The sequence below is a fragment of the Eucyclogobius newberryi genome, unplaced genomic scaffold, assembly GCF_026437365.1.
Source record: "Eucyclogobius newberryi isolate DKJ021-1_F unplaced genomic scaffold, fEucNew1.0.hap1 SCAF_6, whole genome shotgun sequence".
Lineage (NCBI taxonomy): Eukaryota > Metazoa > Chordata > Actinopteri > Gobiiformes > Gobiidae > Eucyclogobius > Eucyclogobius newberryi.
This window is the reverse complement of record NW_027316278.1, coordinates 19,609,997-19,623,336: the sequence shown is the minus strand read 5'-3', so window position 1 is coordinate 19,623,336 and position 13,340 is coordinate 19,609,997. Positions and strand designations below refer to the sequence as shown.

The 13,340-nt window shown below is 40.6% G+C and overlaps 2 long non-coding RNA genes across 2 annotated transcripts in view; one reads left to right on the top strand and one right to left on the bottom strand.

The window, feature by feature from the left end:
- LOC140347109 (uncharacterized) overlaps positions 1 to 13,273 on the bottom strand; it is a 35,784-nt gene extending 22,511 nt beyond the window's left edge. Inside the window, exons 1-3 of the long non-coding RNA XR_011924354.1 lie at positions 12,882 to 13,273; positions 11,262 to 11,365; positions 8,475 to 8,570 (exon numbers count right to left, since the gene is read on the bottom strand). This is a non-coding gene — a long non-coding RNA (uncharacterized lncRNA). The remainder of the gene's footprint in view (positions 1 to 8,474; positions 8,571 to 11,261; positions 11,366 to 12,881) is intronic.
- Positions 1 to 13,340, top strand: part of LOC140347147 (uncharacterized) — a 413,233-nt gene that overhangs the window by 76,577 nt on the left and 323,316 nt on the right. The gene's annotated exons all lie outside the window — the stretch shown is intronic.

The window sequence follows — 13,340 nt, the reverse complement described above, 5'->3', positions numbered from 1 at the left end:
AGTCTCCCCTTTGCCCACTTTCATCTTCGGCCAACTGTCCAGCCATGCATACGCTACAGGCCTCTTCTTATCCTCTTCTTCCTGCCTTCTAGCTCTCCCTTCTCATGCCAGGAGAATCTGAGCAAGGCGCACGGAGTCAAACGTAAGACTTCCAAAAAAAAAAAAGAGTAAGGGGTGTGGGCAAGAGGGGAGTGAGAAAGGGGGGGAAAAAGAGGCAAAAAGAGAGGAACGCACATTGTACTTTTCAAATGGATGGGAAATGATTCGCTGGGATTTGCTGACAATTATATGGTGGGGTTTAATCAATTCGGAGCATTCACAGCATGGAGAGGGCTGATCCCCCCGTACAAAAGAAGAGACTACGGGGGGGGGCAGTACCTGAGAAAGCGCCGGCCTGGTGTAAGTAACATGAGGCAACACTCCCCTCCCCACACATAGCAGCGCAGCATATGGCCCCGCTCTGAACTTATTAGCCGCCGGATTAAGGCCAATCACAGGGACTCAAGGGCCCTGTGGCTGCACCTCGCATGCACCCCATCCATGGCCCCCTCTTCTTCTTCTTCTTCTTCTCCTTCTCCTTCAACCCCCAGGAATGAGGATGACTGACAAGAAGCATTGTGTCGGGGCACCTAGATCACCACACCCCTCACTTACCCTGTCATGCCGTCCAGTTTGATGAGGTTATTTGGTTGGGCCTGTGTTGAATCTGTCCAGCTAACCTTATTCCAAAATTAGATGTTATTACTGGTGCCTTTAAAAAATGTCTACATCATAATTTCCCCAAGATAATTTCCCCAGACCACTATGTTAATGTTACCTGTAAATTAGCAAGCTTCAAGCAGTGGATTAAAAGCACCTGAATGTGAACACAAAGATTAGCCTGGTCAATATGAAAGCTAATTAGCATCTCATTGCAGCGCGACATGCAAGCTTGACGTGAGTGCAGACATGCTGGGAGAAAAGCCGCCGTTGGCCAGAGGTTGATTATAGGTCCATTATGCGCATGGTGCTTAGTGATGGTCCGAGAGTAGGAATTAAGAGCCTGATGGCAACTGCGAATGGAGACCTGGCGCTGAAGTACAGGGCCTTCAGAAGTGGGGGGTTGTACTGTAATCGGAGTATTCATGGAGAGATTTGACAAGAGAGGAGCCCCCTATTTAGTCGTTCATTTGATCTGGAGAGCGGCAGGTGATTCTTTGTACAAGACCGCGGGGGTTTGTCCAGCATCCGTGACCCGTCTTACCTGGCGCCCTTCAGGACACCTCATTTAGCGAGGCGCGAGAGGAGCTAATTTGGTCCCAGGTATCCACCCACAGCCGCGCTCCACCTGGTCGTAAGGTTGAGGGGTCAGCTCCACACTGGGACAATGGGGGTACGCACAGGGTCTAGTTTGCTAATCCCCTCACATTCAGAGAAGGTGTTGGGTGACCCCGGAGGTCAGGGATGGAGCATATGAGCCATCTTCTTGCCTTTCTTATTAGGATTAAAGGCGCCGCAGGGGTGGGTCTTCGGAGCTGACGTTTCACGCTTGGAGTTCATGAAGGCATTTCAGAGAGGGGCACAAGATAGTTGGGTTTTCCTCTGAGGCCCCCTGTGATCTCTGACCTGACAAACAACATAGTCCCAAACCAACACCAAATAGAGGAAAGAAAAAGAAGATAATTACAGATAGCATTTTTGGTCAATTTATACTGTATGTTGTAATGTCATTCCAATGTTGTAACAGGCATGAATGTGAGAATAGAAGCATGCGTTTGATTGAGGATTTGCATTTTTACCAACATTTTCCTAAAAGCTCAAATGTGTGATTTTGATCAATACATTAGGTTTGGTCTGTATTGATTTTAAAAAGGGCACATAACAATTGAGTTGATGTTTGGGGATTAAAAACGTCTTCAATAGCAAAGAAAGCAGCTGTAGACATTGGCATTAGTATACGGTAGAGACCTCCAATTTCTCAGTTTCAAGGATCCTTGGAGTCTGTCAAACACAAAAATACATTATTTTTATATACGGTGCACATAAATGTATCTTATTCATGAGCATTTCTTACTCGTATCCTCTACCAATCTACTCCTCTTCGGTTTGCCTTCAGAAAAGTTTGTCTTGTTAAGCAAAAGCCCCACAGTTGATCTTTAATGAGAGAGGAGACCCTCTATGGCAGTATATGTTGTGTCTATACCTTGTGCTCCGGCCTCACTAGCTTTCATGTGTCTCGTCATTATGAGCTGAGTGACTGTTCCTCAGAGACATTGCCTTTGAGAAGCAAAGAAGAGAGCAGAACACGGCACCTCACTATCTTTACATACTGAGAAAAAATATTTGGCCAAACAGTGAGACAAAAAGAGATAAAAAGGTAGAAAAGGATCATATGTAATTGTCAAGTCATTTTCGATCTAGAACTCGCCTAGAGCCAGCTCTGCTCAATCAATGGGTTTGCACTCTATATATAGTATGACTTTTAACAACCTCTCACCTCTGAAAACAGACTTGCACCGCGTGGCCTCTAGGCCTGAGCAAAAGCAATAGGAATGAAACAATACAAATATTTTAGATTCTGATTTCAAATGATAATATTTCATCATCATCAGATCATTACTATTTCTATTTGCATGGTATTTTATTTACAAATGTGTACACGCGTAATTCACAAATCAACTATATTTATAATAGTCGTGCAAAATGTTTGTGTCTAAATAATTAAACTAAATGTCAACAGTCTTAAGAGCTAGAAGAATAGACAGACAATGTTATGGTTGTGAATGGTACTCCCAGTTTGTCAGGTCAAATATTGAAATTGTGTTTGTTGCTGCTTCATGACAAAATGTGTACTTTAAGATTTGATTCTTTACATGCAGTATCGATACCTTACATTTTTATCAATACTAACTATCTTTGCTAACAAGTGCATGCTAAAAAATAAATAAAAAAATATTAGTTGAATTTGTTTGTTTGAAAACATATACATACTTTAAATTAGTGCCATTTAACACAAAAAAACAGCCATGTTTCTTCCTCCAAAGTCAAAACTTGGCTCTAAACCACACGTTTTACTAACAGATGATTGCCTGTGGACCTCTCAATTCATAAACTCAAGCATAAGACTGAATCTTGACCTCTGTTCCAATTAGATACATTTCCCAGCCCCATAACAAATTTAAAAAAAATGGCAGAACATGACAAAAAAAAACTTTAAAAGATAACAATAACATTTGGGAGGATCAACACAGCATTCCCCAGAGCAGAGACTATTTGCTAACAATTGCATCAAAAACATAAATGGCAAGAGCGCAGGGCCCTCCGATTAGCCTAATGTTGAACCTACGCCATTAGCTTCCATTATCGACAGTCTAAGCACATTGGGATGGCACACAGATCCATTTCACCCAACACACCGCAGCACTTTATCCTCAAATCAAGTTACCCAATCAAATCAGGTTAGCTCCCCTTTAGCACGAAACACACTTTTAATTCAAAGCACTACTTCATTGACGCCAGACGTGTTGGCATGTCACGAGTTGTCAATGCCTCTGCAGTCATCCACATCCGGTGGGGTCAGACGGATCGGAGGAACCAAAAAGAGGCGGGAGGGCTGGCGTTAGCATTGTGATCAGGGGTCGGCCCGTGAGACATTTTCAGCTTGAATGAGAAGTGTTCCTGACAATCTGGCAGGCCTCGACGCTGACGTGTGTGCTTGACGCTACGCACAGCCTGTTGTCAGCCTCCGTGACCCAGTGCTGTCACAGAGGGGCGATGGTGTGACGACGCAAGACTGTTTGAGCAGTTTAAGTACCACAGTCTGTCGAGGGTAGGCTGGTCGGGCGAAGACAAGAGCGGGAGGGTGGTGTGGAGGATGCCAGTCTTGTTGTAAGAAGATTTTTTGAAAACGATTAAATTAAATTAAAGTAAATTTTCATTGAACTGTTCAAGAGTTCCCAAAACAAACATCTTCTAACGCAGGTCTACAATGTTTATTTTATTTTTGTACTTTGACACATTACCCTTCTCAATGCAATTAGGAAAAAATAGCAAAAGTACATTACCCTCATTAAGGGTCAACAAGATCAAATATCAAATGTAGATCAAACTGAACCTACTTGGAGAGTAACAAACATGTACAATCATCAACCATGTGTACAACTGAGGTCCGATGAGCTGCTACGCCAATATTTTGAGGCCAATATGCAAGGCTGATTTTTTTTTTTTTTTTAACCCAACATTACATGATAGAAAGATATGGCATTTTGAAACTCTGTAAATGTCCCAGAATGGAACAAACTACAAAGTAACTTTGGACCTTTCAAAGTGGGCTTGCAAAACCAACACACTCTCTTCTCTCATCAGTGTCATATCCATTAGGGGTTTGGCAATTAATCAACCAGAACCAGTATGTTTACAGAATCATAAGCTAAATATGAAAAAGTATATTAAGCAATGATTGTAGACATGCACAGCCCTGTTTCACAATAAGAGCGTATTGTAGTCACAGTCTGTAAAGTACTATCCTTGGCTTATTGCTGATACACTAAACCTGTCTGCTGTATGTTGGCTGTCTAAAGCTCCTGTCCTCATGGTACTGCCAGTATGGCCTCTAAAATACAACCTGTGTACAAGGGAACTTATTATCTATACAATGTATGGAACATCAGTACAGACCTTTAGAGCTTGTTCATTATGTTGGAGTTAGGTCATACCTGAACCAACATGCTCTTCTAAACCAATACTAATACTGCATACTATACCGATGCCTATTGACTATGACTATTGTCCATTTCTCAAAGCAACAAAAGGTTTACAGAGAAGAGCCATGTGTCAAGGTGAAAATCAAAGTGTCAATATAAGAATCTTCTCTGTTAAACGCCTGAGACAACACTCACACAAACGTCTTTCACATTGTGTAGAAAAGACCTGAATGTTTAAAAATATTACAAAATGTTCTTTTGAGACCGACTCCAAACTAAATGAGCTAAGTTCACTTAATGCGCAAACCATCAAACATAAGCAACACACAATGTATTATAACAATAAGGCCAAATCTCCCACATTATGGCACAAAATGAGGTCCAACTAAGTACAAATAATGTCTACCCAATAAAGTGCTGAAGTGCGTCTACAGTTTGATACAACCCTTCTACACAGAACAATGGAGTAAGTGAGACAGCGGGTGGTTGTGACTCACTGTGGGGGGGTGGAGTCATGTATAGTTTGATTGTCTGGGGCTAATAACAGAGGAGTGGGAGGAAGACGACACACACACACACGCACTCACACAGTGGAGAGGAGCTGGAAGACTTGACTAGAGCAGGTGTAGGCGGGATAGCACCAGGGCACAGTGCACACACGGAGCACGGAGCTGCTATTGACATGAATGTGTGGGATGTGAGGATCATGGAAGAGAGACCCGGACTGTCGCCTTAGGGTGCCCTCTGTGGATTCCTTCGCTGTTCTGCATCTGTATAATCCGGAGAAAAAACTTCAGTTGTAGTCATCTGGACTCAGTTTGAAAAAATAGACGTTTCGACTCTCATCCAAGAGTCATTGTCAATAACAGAATTTAGGTCGAGAACTCCGATATTAATTAAGTATTAATATCGGAGTTCTCGACCTAAATTCTGTTATTGACAATGACTCTTGGATGAGAGTCGAAACGTCTATTTTTTCAAACTGAGTCCAGATGACTACAACTGAAGTTTTTTCTACTATGGAACACGCCTGGACGAATGAGGGATTACACCGACATATAATCCGGAGAGTTTGCACTATACTTTAGAATACCTCACACACAATTACTAAGAATTAAGTGGTATTATTATCGTGCCGGTCCAAAGCCTGTATCGATGACAGAAACGGCAGTAGGCTTGTGTGGACTCAACATGCAGATCTAGTGCACGCATACTAAGGGACGAATTATTTTTATTTTATTCACCTTTTTTTAACCAGGTAAAAAAACAAACATATATAATGAGATCGAGAGCTCTTTTTCAAGGGTCACCTGGGGCAAAGGGAAAGACACAACAAAGTTTACATTATTAAACCACAGACAATTTTCAAGGTATTCTCTTTCTTTGAGTAGGAAAGTCAAATCATTCTATTTTATTGAAGGCTGTATTTACCTCATAACGTATTTGAATATTACTATTGTATTAATTATCATATATGAACATCAGATTCACCATCTCATTATATTAGCACTACATTTCTAATTATTGGAAAACAGATTAATTCAAATTACTGGCGGCTGCTCATTTTGAAGTTAAAGAATACAATAGATTTTCTTTTTAAATAATTGTAAATGGAGAGCCTTGTTAAAGGAACAATGCCTTTGTCTGTCCGAGCTGTGAATTAGTGCCTTCATTAGAAAACACAGAACTAACGCAGCAAACCGCTATACACTGCAATAACCGCTCTTCAGCAAATAGATGTTTCAAAAAATGTGTGTAAAATATGGATGACACAAACACTTTGTGAATGTAATTCTTTTGCATTTGAACTGATGAGTGGTGCAATATGCAGAAGCTAGAATCAAATAAGCAGAGTGCAGAGGAAGACAAGGATGTAGAGTGTGAGCAGAGAGAGAATAAGGAGCTTTTTGATCAGGAGTTTCTCGGGGATAATTGTCAGGACGTGGCGTTTGCCCGATGACTGACGAAAGAGAGAAAATGACAGTGGGATTTGTTGAGGAAACATGAAGATATGTCAAACATCCGTCAAACAAAGAAATGCGATATTTATGAATTCTTGAAGAACAGCAGAAGCAGAGGTTCTTCTCACAATCAAGTTCTCCCCACGCATTATTCCCTACATCCTCTCACAGCCGCCACACACATCATTGCACATGGATTAATCTGTAAAAGGGTTTTAAAACACCAGCCATGTTTTAAATCAACGTTAGATAGTGTTCTCAATGGGCAGAGCAAAAAATGAAATACTGAAATACTAGCTTAACATATAAATAAAATTAAAAAACAATTAAAATGGTCTAAACGCTGATTTATAGACAACTGTGATTTGTAGAACAAAAACATGTTTTCCTGCCAACTTAAATATAGGCAACGGTAAACACCTAGTCATCAAAGGGGATCTTTAAAGAAACACAAACATTTCTGTGGTGATTAATAGGAGCTATCTGTTTGAGGGCCTCCTGCTGCCTGACGTAAAGCTCTCGTGGCTTACACACGCTCACACACCTCCAAAGAAAACAAAAGGGGCTAATCATTTAAAGCCACTGCTTTGTAGGTGGGGCCCAGTCATTATCGGGCCTCAGCAGTGCATGGTTTTGTTGGTTTTAGCTTTGCATCCTCAATCAATCGCAAACAGGAAGAGCTTTAATCAGGGTTTTAATGCAGCTGTACAAGAGGTGGGCAGGCCCATTGTCTGCATCTGAAAGGCTGATCTGAGGGGAGTCCTCTGGCGCTTCTTTACATTCACCTGCTGGGCCTTATTGGCTCTCTTTCTGGGAGAAAAGGACAAGGCGAATGAATAAAGAACACAACCAAAGTGTGGCCGGACTATGGGTTAATCAAGGAGCTCCTTGTCAGGCCCTGCATAAGCTCTGCCTTTCTCTTTCCCTGGCCAATTGTAGCGTACTGAGGAGCCAAGCTAGGACCAACAAGAGTAAGTCGAACACCGCTATAAGCTAATGATAGTCCACCTCTGGATAAACACCGACAGACTACAGCCTTTGGAAGATAAAAAAACAAAAGCATTATTTTATAACTGGCAAACAAAATCGGAAGCGTTATGGATTCCTCAAGGGGATTCTATTTAATTAGCATGAGCGTACAATGACCCTGTAAATTACATGTGGACGACATATTACTGTACATCTCTGTTATTTGCACACCATAAATATATTTTTACAATCACAGTGCCATATATTTTACATCACTTCCTGCAAGTCAAAAAAAAGGTTATGTTGCTTATCTACAACTGATCTGAATCTGATTCATACCATTGTTACAAGTTTTGATAAAACCTAACATTTCTAGAGTACAATTTTTAAAAGAACAAAGAAGTTGAAAAGGAACTCCCTAAAAAGTGATGCGCTTACTCCATCTAGTGGTAAGACTCTGCACTTTACCCACTGGCTAACCAAGTGTGTGTGTTTTAAGATACAAGATATAAGAGGACCTATTTTTATCAATTTGGATCAGAATTAAAAAGAAATAAAATTTGCCTGACAGCGGATTATGCAATTATAAAATAAAAAAACACAAATGCAACAAAAGATGTTGGCTAATTAGGCTGTTGATGCAAAATTCTAAAATCACATCTCAAAAGTATTTTCTTTTGATTTCTTGAATAAAAAAATGCATTAATGATCATTGTTATTAAAGTGAAGGGCGAATTGCTCTTGATGAAAAATGATGGCATTTGTGCAAGTATGAAAGTGCTCAGGAATTACCCATGTCCTTTAGATGTCAGATTTCCTGGAGCATATATGTGCAGACTGTGGTGGGTAATGGCTCATCTACCTGACAGGGCTTTTTGTTGGAGTCTCCAGGAAGTCCACATGAAGCTTCCAGTTTCTTCAGCAGGGGCCAACGACGGCGCACTTAAAACAAGCGCTCCTTGCCAACAAAAGATATAGCAGCAATTAGGAAAACAATAGGGGAGGGCGCGGGTGATTATAGCAGGAGCACTCTAATAGGCAGCATCCGGCTTTCACATTGTCAATTTGAAAGGCCACGAGTAGCGCAAGAAAACAGGCCTTTTACATTTAAAAAAGAGATCAAATGCATGTGAAACCGACATGACAAATATTATGTCTTTCCTCCTCTTTCTACAATATATATCTTAGGTCAATTTAAAAAAAAAAGTGGACTTCCGCTTAGTTGTTTTTTGGATAATGTGTTTTGTCTGCATTCCCTGGAATTGTGAAAATTTAACACAAACTCTTACACTATCATCCAGCCAATCATTTTCATTCAATTATAAGTCATTAATGAAAAACACACATAATGACAAACATTTATGATGAAGCTCTACGGCCATTTAGAACCAACACAGCCAGGTCCAAAAATGTGATTTGTGCAACAACAACAACATCAGACATTTTGTTTAAGGTCAAACAATCACTTAAAAATGTTAGAATCAACAATACATAAATAAATCAAGGATAGAAATTCATAAATTTTGCCATACTTTTGATACTATTTAGAAACTGCATTTGCATTTATATGGCACACATTTAAAATGGTTAGGATTTTGGCAATACCAATCATCCACCAAGGCCCTGCCCACATCATCTGCCACCATTTCCAATTTTAAATTCCGGGTTTATATTCGCCCAGCCTAATGAGATTGAAGAGGCACAGTCCCTCCTGCGAGTCAGCTTTGATTAACGCATGTCATATTCAGACCCAGGAATTGCACTTTGTAAACACAGAAGAATTAGGTAAGATTCAGACCCATTGTTTTTTAAGAAACCAAATCCTTACACACACCTACAGAACAGCGGTGAGGTGCTGCACGTTTCACTTTGGGCTCAAAATATGTGAGTTTAAGTAAATCACAAAGGATAAAGCTTTTGTTTTGTGCACCAAATGTAACCTTGTCCATTTTGCATTCAAGGTAAATTAAAACGTCTCATAAAATTTTCTTCCAAATTCAGCGTGTGCTACATGCAGCGAAATGTTCAAGGACAGTCGGATTCGCCACAAAGAGCGTACCATTTTTACTCTGCCTAAAGCTACGACTTTGATTGAATTCTGAAATGAGCTGAAATGTCACAAATCCTCCCAATATGTTTGAAAATGAAAATTGGCCTTGAGCCTTGAGAGTTTTCTATTAAAGGTGTGCCTAACACCTTCTGTTAAGCGTGGTTAGAGTGTGTCAAAAATGCAACATAATTACTTATCTGTGTGCCTCAAATGCCTCAGTCTGGAGTCTTTTGGAGCTTAACTTTATGAGACTGACTCAGTCAAAGTACTGCAATATTACCACATTTCTATTAGTGTTTCTGTTTGAGCAAAAATAGAGCATATCCTCAACAAACAACCATTTAACTGGAAAGCCTAATAAAAAAAAATATTTTAAACAATCCCTGTAATATTTTTTTTTTCTAAATGTGCAGATTTTAACATTTTTATTTGACAAAGAACAGTGTCTTCTAAATCCTCTCATCTTATTTTACTACAGAAGGGACAAGCCCCCGTCTGGAGCTTCTAATCATGATAAAAAAGTGTGACAGCTCTACAACAATGTGGCACCTTTTAACATGCAGCCGTTTTGCTTGGATTCTAAAACAAACGGCCAAAAGCTGTTTCTGAATATAAAACATCTCACTTACACATGGATTTTTTGAACCAATAACTTAGCATTTGGGGAGCGTGTCTAGCACTAAAACACTAGTTTGATCCATCTATCCTCCTTGGTCTCCCCTCCTCATGTCTCAGGTAGACTGTATTTTCAGGAAACATGAAAATGACTCCCCTTGCTGCTTAGTATTCACATCACGCAAAGTGGGTCTGTGTTCTTCATTTAGCGGCGTACTGTACAGCTGGGGAGCTGTCCTGCGCACAGCGGAAGCTCTATGCAAATGACTGTGGATTTGAATGGAGATGGAGGTAGACACAAAGCTCAATTAGAGCCTGGAGAGAGGAAGACGAAGTGTGTGTGTGTGTGTGTGTGTGTGTGTCAGGGGCGCAGATACTGGAGGAGGGGGAGGGAAGAAAGGAAAAACCCTTAATGCTTAATGCCAACCTGAAGAAAAGCAGCACAGAGACATTTGAATACAAACAAATGTAAGAAAAAAGAAAGATTTAGTCAATTCTGCTGCTAATCTCCAAAGGGCAAAGACATCTCTCACTAGGATGTATTTCAATCATTCTAAAATATCCGGCATCATCCCTTAAACCCACAAACTAAAAAGAGATTGGATTCTTCCCTTTACATACAGAAAGAGAGGGTGCTAAATAACATAATAGTCTACATAATACTAAGCAGCAAGGGGAGCCAATAGTCAGAAATATATACATTCACAAATTATTTTCTAAGAAATCAAAGACGAATATCCCCTCTACAGATTATGCACGGACAACTTGCAATGGCAGAACAATTCTAGTACAGCCACCAATATCCGAGAGAACATCATAATCTTAATAATATATTCAAGCAGATCATAAGCAGAGGATCCCGAATTGTTATTCAAAACCTAAAAGCCAAGTATCAATGCACTTTCTTCATCACACTCTGACTAAAAGGCCTGACCACCATTTTGATTTTGATACAAGTCAATGCCCAGCAGCAGTACATTGCACCTGACACAGCGTCCGCCTGAACGTCCTTGGAAGAGTCTCTCATCCACACTGCCACCTTGGGTTACCACAGCAACGACCATGCAAATAAGAGGGGGGCAGGGCGCCTGTATGCAAGGGCAAAATAATTAATATGCACCAATAGACAGTTTGAGCCCAGATTTAATTAATTGGTTCACGTGTGAAGCAAAACGGGATTGAAGACTGCATAAACATATCCTAATAGTCAGTGAAATAGTGTTTGGATAACATTTTATGCCAAATAATTCAAAGCATGTAGCTTTAGTCCTTATTTTACAATGCGATTTGTGGATGTTTTGTGATGCTGGTCAAATTTCTACAGTTATCTGGTTTATTATTCACTTTTTTTTAACTCTCTTGTGTACGTTCTTGGTTCAAACTACTGTAGCAATTATGTCTCATTTTAGACCTGGTTTATACCTGCAATTGGCGTTATAGACCGGGTTTAGACCGAGTTTAGACCTGCAATTGGCGTTATAGACCGGGTTTAGACCGAGTTTAGACCTGCAATTGGCGTTATAGACCTGGTTTAGACCGAGTTTAGATCTGCAATTGGCGTTATAGACCTGGTTTAGACCGAGTTTAGATCTGCAATTGGCGTTATAGACCTGGTTTAGACCGAGTTTAGACCTGCAATTGGCGTTATAGACCTGGTTTAGACCTGCAATTGGCGTTATAGACCTGGTTTAGACCGAGTTTAGACCTGCAATTGGCGTTATAGACCGGGTTTAGACCTGCAATTGGCGTTATAGACCTGGTTTAGACCGAGTTTAGACCTGCAATTGGCGTTATAGACCTGGTTTAGACCGAGTTTAGACCTGCAATTGGCGTTATAGACCGGGTTTAGACCTGCAATTGGCGTTATAGACCTGGTTTAGACCGAGTTTAGACCTGCAATTGGCGTTATAGACCTGGTTTAGACCGAGTTTAGACCTGCAATTGGCGTTATAGACCTGGTTTAGACCGAGTTTAGACCTGCAATTGGCGTTATAGACCTGGTTTAGACCGAGTTTAGACCTGCAATTGGCGTTATAGACCTGGTTTAGAACTGGAAAGATCAAGAAGAGACAAATCTTTTCTCCTTTTCTTGGAGTGAGAAGTTTGAGAAGCACTGACAAAGCAATTGATATAAAAGCCTGTCCCTTTGGCAATAAAGCATAACAACAATCAAAAAAATGTAGCTTCAAAATAAATAGATTCAAAATGTTGTATATTTTAAAACCTCAAAATTAGTTAAGGTGCGATGCAGGCAAACTTATAATAGGCCTGTCTGCGCCGAGTCTGTCAAAATTGTGACATAGAGGAAAAAAAATGTTTTTGTTTTTTTTCCGGCAAACTGACAAACGTGACCGGACGCATGACGCGCGGCACGCGCGGCACGCACACACGCCACAGTAAACGTTGCAATGCTCTCATCAATAATGCATCGCCGCTTCATGTTTATGCATTTTCAGACAGACGCCAGCCATATTGCAGACTTGCTTACCGGATTTTTAAACGTACAGCCCCGTGCGCTTTACACAAAACAAACAGCCGCTGCGACACACACAGAGAAACGTAAAGATTGAGAGAGTGAAAGCGCCGTAAGGGATGGCCACGTACCTGTAAACGCGACATTTCGTTCGTTTCGCCGTTAATGCGGTCTTGAAAGCGCCGCACTAAAGAAATAAAAGCGTATCTGAGGTGATATGTAAATTAAGGGCTCCCGCTGAGCACACGGGCATTTATTATTCATAAATGACTCATGTTTATGCAAATGGACGTGTACGCAAAACGGGAGGGGGTTGAGTGGCTCTGTCTAAACATGTGATTTCTGTTCCACACGTCTACCCCGAATCCAAACATTTCACCCACTGATTTGACAGTCATTTTAAACTTATGATATGTGGAATTAAAGTTTGAATTATTGCCCGCAAACAACATTTTTACAATTGCATGGTTATATGTTGGCAAATGTCGATAAAACAATACTTACGATCAATGTTTACTATTGATATGGTTAGGGGGGGAAAGAAACTTAGCAAAAAAACAACAACAAGCGCTCAACTCTTGGAGCACGTT